Source organism: Strix aluco, chromosome 3 (assembly GCF_031877795.1).
Source record: "Strix aluco isolate bStrAlu1 chromosome 3, bStrAlu1.hap1, whole genome shotgun sequence".
NCBI classification, from domain to species: domain Eukaryota; kingdom Metazoa; phylum Chordata; class Aves; order Strigiformes; family Strigidae; genus Strix; species Strix aluco.
Genome location: NC_133933.1, coordinates 80,386,039 through 80,396,788, shown reverse-complemented (window position 1 = coordinate 80,396,788; position 10,750 = coordinate 80,386,039).

The following is a 10,750-nucleotide window of genomic DNA, read 5'->3' as shown; positions in this document are numbered from 1 at the left end:
CACCTATCCTTCCCTGCAGATGTATGTAATAAAGGATGGTAAGGCCTTTAAGCCTTAAGGCTAACAGATCTTTGTTTTTTTAAAAGATTGTTCATCTGCTTTTCTAGGGGAAAAAAAATATTCCTTTTAAAAAACAATCTGCTTTGGTATAGTTTAGAAATCAAAAGTGTACATTCCTAAACATTGAAAATATCATGAGCTTACCGTAAACTAAATGAGGCAACTGTCAGCATTGACTTTTTTTAAAAAATAAAGGAAAAAACTTCATTGACGGCAGCTATAGAAATACAGATAAATTCTCTTAAACTTCATCTCCTGACCTGCATTTCTGACTGGCTTACAGACAGACACAGTCATGTCTTGCTCTATTCACACTTTGAGCCAGCTGGACATAAGACCAGCTTCTTTCCAGAAATCCTGTGGCCACATTAGCACAGTTCTGAGCCCAAGCTAATATATCCTGCCTCGCAGCCAGCCTTATTAACTCAGGCTCCACAACACACAGATTGCAGCTACGCAGCTGCTACACCGGAGCTGGCTCCCAGCTGGCTGGTTCAGGGCACAGGAAGAGCGAACGCGTCACTGTCTGCACCCATCCATGTAGATATACCCTCAAATGACCCCAGGCATTGTGTGCTGTAACAAAAGCTATTTATAAGAATTGGTTCTCCAAATAATTGCACTTCAATTACATAATACAAACCATATTGGAAATGAAGCAACAAAATCTTACAGAATATGGCAGTGTTTGTGTCAACATAGCCACAACAGTGTGGCTCCTAAGCATGTCTATAAACCAACTTAAAAAAACTGAACAGATCCATTAACTTGCTTTATTTTTAATTTCTTGATTGTTATTGAAAATACATACAAAAATTCACATCTTGTCCTGTAGCAGGAAACTGATCCTCTACAGAATGCTACTACGCTGCCATCTAATACTTGTGACCGTGTCATTTCCATTGTCACATCTAAAGCAATTACTCTCCTCTTAAAACAGCAATACATGTAAAACATTTAAAAAGATCCAACTGTCATGGGAAAGATTATCATGTTGCATTAGTTGCCTTGCTTTCCAAATACGTTATCTATCAAACAATGAGGCAAAGCAGGAAAGTAATAGCTACTGAAGAAATGTGGTTAACCATGACAATTTCCTTCCTTCAGCTTTTTGCTTGGCATTTCTGAACAGTATTCCTCAAGCAGTGGAAATGGTAAGTGTGCTTTGACAAAGATTCAGGTCCTTCTTGCCCATTCATTACCCTCCCTTCCTCTTGAAAACAGAGGTAAGACAGCTGTCAGTGGGTCAGTGCACTGGTTTGCATCAGACCAAGCCAAAGCAACTCCTCAGAATTGCTTTTCCAATAGATTTAAAGGCTTAAAAGTAATTCACAACAGTGTTTTTCACAGTCTTCCTACACAGAATTCCTAAAGAGCTCAGTAATAGCCTTTTCAGGTACTGATGCCTTCATGAGTAAAAACAGTAATTGTAAGCACACCAAATGTCACGGTATGTTAACTGACAATAGGATCTTCACAGGGATTTCCACTTCCAGTTCTGTCATCTGCTGTGATTTATCTAGTGTGTTATATTCCTCTGCTTCTGTACAAGAGACAGTTGAATTAAACAGCTGGAATGAAAAATGACGCTACTAAACAGAATTTAGGGTTCATCTTTTGGGTCTAGCTAGCTCAGTATGCTGTCTGCAGCAGTGGCCACCTAGTGAAGAACACAAGTGTATTACGGTGTACTCCCAACTTGTCAGCTCAGCTGATGTCCTCAGCCTGATGATTTGCCCATTTTATTATCCCCAGTGGCTCCCTCCTTCAAGTATTTGCCCAGTCTCCCATTGAGTTCATGTAAACTTTTGCCTTTACAAACTTTGGAAAGGAATCTAACAGGTTTACTACCTGTTTGGTTTGTCATTCTGAACCAAATTTTAAGAGCCCAAAACAGCCACACACTGAGCTAGATCAAAGATCCACCTAGCCAGTCCCCTTGTCGCCTGAATCTGCCCATAGCGAATGCCTGGAAAAGAGCAGAAGAACAGGCAGGACTAGCATGCAAAGGTATTCCACCTTGTAAATCTCCTCAGTCTCCAGCAATCTTTGGCTCAGGAGCTCCTTAGCCAAAGAATGGTTGTAATTCACCTGCCATTTTACCATCCAGTCATTCATGTGCTAATCTTCACATCAGGCTTTCATTTTTATAACCCTGAAAACACAGTATCATCATCCAAATTCAGTACCTCACTTTCCACCACTTAAAAAAAAAAAAAAAAAAAAAATCAGGAATATATTTAACGCTACAAATTCACATGGAAATCTACTAATGATCTCCCTTCATTTTGAAAACAGACCATTTTCTCCTACCCTTTGTTTCCCACCTTTTAACCATTAATCAATCTATAAGAACACCTTCTTATTCCTTAGCAGCTTAGTTTCCTTTAAGAGCCACAGTCTGCAGCACTCTGTAATGCAAACAGATCTTTATCTTGGTGCCAGAGCACCAACTGCAAGTACATTAAGATCACTATTTCATAATGGTTCTTTCATAAAAAGAGTTTGAAGCAGATCATGCACAATGGTGATCAAGAACCAAGTCTGGAGTTAGTTTCTGTCCTGTAGGTTCCTTCACCAGTCACTCCAAGAAGCCTAAAATTTATGACACCAAGAATGTTAGTCTTCTGACTCCAGTTAGTATGACATTTACCTAGAATACTCAAGAGTACTTAGACAATATTTTCTTTTTTGTTTTCTGCTTTTACAGTGTCTGATTTTCCTTATCAGCAAGTGATTGCCACCATCTAGACGCTACAGCGCTAACAAGATGTGTTTCCTATTTAGCATTCATATAAGTTGTACATTACTTGTTTTTAAAGATATATTTAAAGTCTGATTTGACTCATGATCCTGTAGCAATGCAAAAGGCTGTTTTCACCTTCCCTACATAATTTATACACTGGTGTTATAGTGTTTACCCTCCTCCCTCAAATGTCTAACATGCACAGTATTGCACTATCCCAATTTAAACGAGCTATTCTTACTCTCTTTCCCTGGATTTGGGGTTTTTGGTGTTTATGGAGCAATAAATTTTTAGTACTTATAGAGATGCACACAGAGATAACTGAGCCAGTGCATCATTCTGTTGGTTGTACAAGTGGACTTATTTGTTTGACTACTCTTCACTATTTCCTACCTCACTTCTGTCAGTTATGTCTTGTTCTTTGAAGATATAGAATTCATTTATGATTTCACCCACATAGTATGAACTAACATTGAAAAAGCAACATTCTAACACCTTGTAATATCACAGTAAGAAAAACAAATTCATATAGCATTTAACCTCAGGCTTCGGCAATATGATTCTTACTTTTTATACTGGGTGAGAAACACTTTCCATAGGTCAGTGGGCATACCTGCAAAGGCACTAAACTCCCAGGAATTCCAAATTGCTGCCAAGTTACACCTCAATAAAAGCCTACTGAATTAAGACTCTGATGTTTCTGATGCAGATTGACTAATAAGTATTTTTTATTTCCTGCACTGCAAACCACTTTGGCAGTTCTTGAGGTGTGTAAAAAAATGCTTTTAACAGCACTTCACTAACAAGCAAAACAGTGTTCATGTACAAGGAAAACAAAGCACAATTCAGTAAAAAGATTTCATTTTAATAAAAAGTAAGCCCTGGGAGCATTGATCAAAATCAGTAAAGAAATATGAAACAGAAATAACCTTCAGCTTTTACATAATTGTATGCAAAAAAAAAAAAATTCCAAGTACCTTTTATATCAGTTTGTTTTAAACATATTTTAAACAAATAGAGACAGGCCAGCTGAGATTAAATAAGAGCTTGGCCCTGAAAAATAATGAGTATTCCCAGTGACCTTTGAAGTCAAGGGCATTCAATGGCTTTCAGCCCAACAGGCGTAAGAATTTACATCTTGGTATCTCACATAACTGATGCCAAATAATCTGAGGCCATGTAAAAGATTCCAAACATTAGCATTTCATAAATTAGCAAGTCAATCTATAGATAGACATCGCCTTCTGATCCAGCTGGATAACAAGTAACATAATTTACTCCCTATTTGTTACCACCTGCTTCCGAAGATTGCCACCTGCCAAGTTTTTTTACTGGGAGGGATCCCAGTTTTAGGACTCCATGCAGGACACTTCAGCAGTTCTCAGCTCTGCCTCACCATTCTCCTCCTGCCCCATCACTCATAGACACGAAAACACATTCCTCCCACATGTGGATACAGCACCAAGTTCCCTCAGAATGTTCCCACTGCTCTTCCCCTTATATGCTGCAGGACACGATATTGGCAGGAGACAATTCCTCACTGGAAGGAAGGAGGAGTTGAAGCTCTGAGACGGCTGTGTGCAGGAGGCAGCATTCATTACTTTTAGCAGCTGAGCTGCTTTCCCCTGAGGAAAAGACAAGAAGACAAAATAAGCCTTTTCAAGGACTCTTGGTGGATCCCATGGGATAAGGCCCTGGGAGGAAGAAGGGGCCTGGGAAATCTGGTTAATATTCAAAGATCACCTCCTCCAAGCTCAAGAGTGGTCCATCCCAACGAGTAGGAAGTCAGGCAAAAATGCCAGGAGGCCTGGCATGTGGACAAACAAGGAGCTCCTAGCCAAACTCAAACACAAAAAGGAAGCATGGAGAAGGTGGAATCAAGGACAGGTAACCTGCGAGGAATACAGAGACATTGTCCGAGCATGCAGGGATGAGGTCAGGAAAGCCAAAGCCCAGCTGGAACTGAAGCTGATGAGGGATGTCAAAGACAAGTGTTTCTGTAAGTACGTAAGTGACAAAAGAAAGGCTGGGGGAAATGCAAACCCGCTGCTGAATGGGGCAGTGGCCCTGGTGACACAGGACATAGAGAAGGCTGAGGTACTTAGTGCCTTCTTTGCCTCAGTCTTTATTAGCAAGACCAGCATTCAGAAACCCCAGGCCCCAGAGACCAGGAGGACAGTTTGGAGCAAGGAAGATGTACCTCTGGTGGAAGAGGATCGGGTCAGGGCACACTTAAGTGAACTAGACATACATAAGTCCATGAGCCCTGATGGGGTGCACCTGATGGATGACTACTGAGGGAGCTGTCTGATGTTGCTGCAAGACCACTCTTTGGTAGTCTTTGATCCATCATGGTGATTGGGAGAAATACCCGAAGATTGGAGGAAAGCAAATGCCACTCCCAATTTCAAAAAGGGCGAGAAAGAGGACCCAGGAAACTACAAGCTGGTCAGCCTCACCTCAATCCCTGAGAAGGTGATGGAGCAGCTAATCCTGGAAGCCAGGCACATGAAGAAGAAGAAAGTCATCAGGAGTAGTCAGCATGGCTTCACCAAGGGGAAGTCATGCTTGATCAACCTGGTAACCTTCCACGACGAAATGACTGACTTGGAGAGCAGTGGATATTGTCTACCATGACTTAAGTGAGGCTTTAGACAAACTGTTGAAGTAGGGGCTGGATAAGCAGACAGCATGGTGGATTGAAATCTGGCTGAGTGACTGGGCCCAGAGCATGGTGATCAGTGGCACAAAGTCTAGTTGGAGGGCAGTAACTAGCAGTCTACCCCAGACGTCAATAGGGGGTCCAATCCTGTTTAACATCTTCATTCATGATCTGGAGGATGGGGCAGAGTGTGCCCTCAGCAAGTTCACTGATGACACAAAACTGGGAGGAGTGGCAGAGGGTCATGCTGCCATCCAGAGGGACCTAGACAGGCTGGAGAAATGGCCTGAAAGGAACCTCATACAGTTCAACAAGAGGAAGTGTAAAGTTCTGCGTCTGGGGCGGAATAACCCCAGGCATGAATATATGAAGGGGGCCACCCAGCTGGAAAGCAGCTTTGCAGAAAGGACCTTGGGGTGCTGGCAGACAGCAAGCTGACAATGAGCCAGCAATTAGCCCTCACGGCAAAGAAGGCTAATGGTAGCTGGGGCTGCACTTGGGGGAGTAATGCCAGCAGGTCAAAGGACATGATCCTTCCCCTCTACTCATCACTGGTGAGGCCACACCTGGAGTGCTGAGTCTGGTTCTGAGCTCCCCAGTACGAGAGATAGAGACATACTGGAGAGAGCCCAGTGAAGGGCCATGAAGATGATTAAGTGACTGGAGCACCTGACATATGAGGAAAGGTTTAGAGCTGGGACTGTTCAGCCTAGAGAAGAGAAGGCTCAGGAGGGATCTTATCAATATACACAAATACCCAAAGAGAGGGTGCAGAGAGGAGGGAGCTGGGCTCTTCTCAGTGGTGCCCAGTGACAGGACCAGAGCCAATGGGCACAAACTGAAACACAGGAGGTTCCCTCTGAACATCAGGAAACACTTTTTCACTGTGAGGGTGACCGAGCACTGGCACAGGTTGCCCAGAGAGGTGGAGACTCCATCCTTGGAGATACTCAAAAGCCATTTGGTCATGGTCCTGGGCAACCATCTGTAGGTGGCCCTGCCTGAGCGGAGGAGCTGGACCAGATGACTTTCAGAGGTCCCTTCCAACCTCAACCATTCTGTAATCTCACAGGCTATTGCTTGGCTTAAAAAATTTAAATGTGTGGTTTAGAATGAACTACCAGATTAGGAGTGATATCTTCCTGTTGTCTGGCAGTGGCAGAAGCTGGAGGCAGTAGCATGTTCAGCTGAAACAGCTGGGCCCAGAAGAGGACCCTTTCCAGTTCTGAGCACAGCAGTTTTAGCTCAAAGTCACCTAGTCCAATAAGACAAAGAACAGCTCCGTGAAATCCACTGTCTCAGCTGCTGAATGGGTATACAGCATGGATCTTCAAAAAAGTTTTTAAGGGGCAACATAGGGAACAAGTTAATAATATCTATCCAGAAGGAGAACTCAGGAGGCTAAGATACACATGGTTTCTCGGTTATTTTTTAAAAAGAATACTAAAACAATTTATCCTAAATTTCTCCTGCTCTTAACTCCTCTTATCCGCTACCTCAGCCCAGGAAGCAGGAGAGAACACTCGTCCATGATTCTTCTCCCATACAAGACAGCATGCTCTGGGGGAGCAGCAGAAGTGGTGCTGTTTGCACTGTATGCACATACAAGGCAGGCGTAAGAGGGTTCTCAGCAAGCACCATCCACCCTTGCCTGCCTCGCTTTACCTCTGATTCCTCAGCCCTTCCCAGCTCAATTCCCCTTTCACAGCTGAGATGCAGTGGGTGGTAGGATGCTCTCTCATGCTGCTTCTCAACCTTCCCTGCTCCTACCACGACAGGCCTCACTCTGAGTGTCTGTAGAAATGAAATGGAAGAGGCTGGGGAAGCAGAAGTCAGGTAACAAGCACCTAGGTAGACTATCTGCCTTGTATAACAACTGTGTCTATGACACCTAGACTGGCATGAAGCCTCCAGACTCCTGAGCACAGAACTCAGGGAAGATCTAACTCCTCCTTTAATCTCCTACTATGTTGGCATCTGATTCCAGCTGCTAAAAGTGAAGCAGAAGCCCAGCAAACTACTGTAGGATCACCTATGCCTGAGTCTCCCTCACAGCACCTCTTCTCCCTCCTCTTACTATGCTCATTCCAAAATAACTGAAGTGAGACCATCTAGATTAAGAACTGGTAGAACAGAAAGGTCTCCTTCACTAAATTTCTTCCTTCCCTCCCTCCTACTGTACTGTACCTCACTCCATAGACTAGACATAATAAACAGAATAAGCACTGTGGAAATAAAGCACCCCTTACTTTACCCTACTCTTCTCTGACCGTGCTTTGTCTAACAGGGTTGCTCGGATTTTCTTACATAATCTTTAAGGAGGTTTTTGAAAAGACAAAGGCACAGATGCAAAGGAATCCAGCAGGTCTTTTTTTTTTCTTTTTTTCCCTGGCACTGGTTTGGCTTGCAAATTCCTAACTGAAGAGGCTCAGCAACGTAGCTTCAGGGAAATGGAAATCATATGCTGTAATACTATCAGCAAATTACCTTTGTCCTGGGGCTGATTTACCTTTTGTAACCCTGGCTAGAGCCAAAAATACACACTAGTCTCTTACAAGCTTTCTTCTGCATCTCTCTGCACCTTACAACAATGCATTATTACATTTAGCCATTCCAGATGATAACATTTTACTGAGGAGTCTCTTCTGATATTCATAGGCAATCACCTTCTGTCACATCAGCAATTTTAGTTACACTTCCAATTTAAACTAAGCCTAGAAACTACAACACCCTTCTCCCGGGGCAGTCGATTCAGCAAATAGCACAGATACATAAACTGTATGCACAGTGTGTGTGTGTATACACACACACATACGATTTATTATAATTTTTTTAATACTAAATTCTGTGGGCTTTCACTACATAATACAAAAGGTTTTCAACCAGAGGCACTCACAGTCTAAACAGACAGACAAAACTCAAGAACTTAAACAAAGACTTTATCTTATCCTGTGTTTTTACAAAACATTTAACCTTTTACTTAGACAGACTAGTGCCCTGGCCTCACAAATTAAGTAAGTGTTCAGGAGGGAATGGAGAAAGGGCAACTGCCTTCTGCAAAAGGATTGAGAGGGAATTCCAAGCATGAAGATAAAAATCAAAAGAAAATGGAAAAATGAGACAAAGTGGAAAGCCAGAACTAATTCATGATTTGTTTCAGTGCACTTTTTCTGATCTCCTGTAATGTACCTTAACTGCAATAAGGTTTATTTGCTAAAGTAGATAGCCCAAGTCTCTAATTTATGAACTTTCACAACTAAAATCTGCAAACTACAGGTCCCAAAATAAAATATGCATTAACATGCTTAAATTGCAAGTGAACTCACTGAAACTAGTGCACACATATTACGTATGTAGATGTCAAACATGATAATTTATTTTAAATTTACCATTTGGTTGTCACCGAGTCAAACTGACCTAAGTGCCACCTAGGTACTTGCCTCTGGCAGCATGCACATATAAATCTGCTCAAGCACTGACAGGATTGTTAGCTGAGGCCTCAGAAACCCAAAACCTGGATCCTCAAAGCATGTCTTTCCATATTTATCTCATCAAGCAGCTCAATCTCCCTGGCAGACTCTGAGGACAGCCTCTATTAAGAGATAAGTTGTTGAAATACTCATGCCAGGATATGATAGACCAAGGCAAACCACTAATGCCCATGGCAAATTCAGCCTGACAATGAGGTAGTCTCTTTTAAAATACATTTGGCACTAATGCACCAAAAATTTCCCATCATCCAACTACATGCCCTGACTCATGATAACAAGGAGACTGAGATGACCCTGGATACTACATGACACTTAGGCTGGTATAAAAGCAAACAAATGTGCTGGCTCCTTAATCAGCAGTTCATGCCAGTCTATGACTTACACAGGCTGATCTGGCACACATTTATGTTCTTTTAAGAGCTTTCTGTAGTTTTAGTTAAGTCACTTAACCTCCTCCCATCTATAAAAAGAGAATCATGGTATTAATGTAACATTACAGAAGCACTGTCAGTTCTGACAATTTTTAAATATATATTCAGATTAGAGAGTTTATTCTGCTTTATTCAGGCAGAACTTTTTTAAAACAACAAAAATTTTATCTAAAGATGGGAAGACCTGGTGCAAAAATGTAATTGCCAAATACAGTGATTTAATAAAGAGTTAAGAACTATTAAAATACTGGGTTTACTACACATGTACTCATATTATACAGCACAAGATCAACTAGCTAAAGTTACCAACATTTATGTACAGTTTTAAAAGTTAGAAGCTCATTAAAAACATCTAACAGAAATGTTGAGCAAACTCTCCAAGCATAATTCTATTTATCTATCTCCTTCTAGCAGCAGAACATGAAATCAAATACTCAAAAACTCATTTTTGTTATTTTCTAAAACTCTTAAATACAGTTGCCCACATTAAGCAAATGATACAGTTATTTTAAAATATCTGATAACTAACACTTGTAATATACCAAACATCTGTTCCACAGCTATCATCCCCTGCAGTCAAAATTCAAGCCTTTGCAATTTGCCTGACTAAAAGATAACATGCCTCAGCATCCTTTTCTGTATTTAGAACTAATCCAAATGTATAGGCTGTTCTTACCACAGCAGTATGAAACATTCTAAAACAAGCTCTAAGAAAAGAACAGTTAAAAACATGAAGCTTAACAGAAAATGACATGAAGCCTAATGCTGGCTTCCCAATGAAAAATCCTTAGTTGATATGTTTAAGATCAGTGATTTTTCTACTTATCTGGACATTGTTGAACGCTAAAATGGAGGCTAAGTAGAGGCTGGAAGAAAATCTACGATGAACTCCCTCAGGATGAGTTTTTATTTAACATTTTAACTAATGACACTGACACAATGAGTAGGAAGACACTTTTGGCACAAAATCAGAAACAAAGCATACAGAAGGAAAACAAGGGAGAATTACATTACAAAAAGCAGTATGAGACTGGGGATTATGGAGTGCAACGTCTTGTACTTATAAAGAAATAAATTAACAGGTTATCACGGAGATCCTTAACAGATGGAAATCACACAGGAGTATATTCGAACCTGATAAGATAACCAGAAAGCATCAGGCACGGGCCATGAAAAGAGCAAATACAATTTAAAAATGCACAAAGCAAAACACTTCCCTTTCTTCCACCGAAGAAGGGTCTGACAAGGTTTAATCTGCAACGGCGCATCTAAGGCTAACACACAGGAAGGGAGACGAGTGGCACAGGTGCAGACGGGCTACTAGGATGAAGAGGGAAATCAGGGGTCTGTCTGGCAGGGA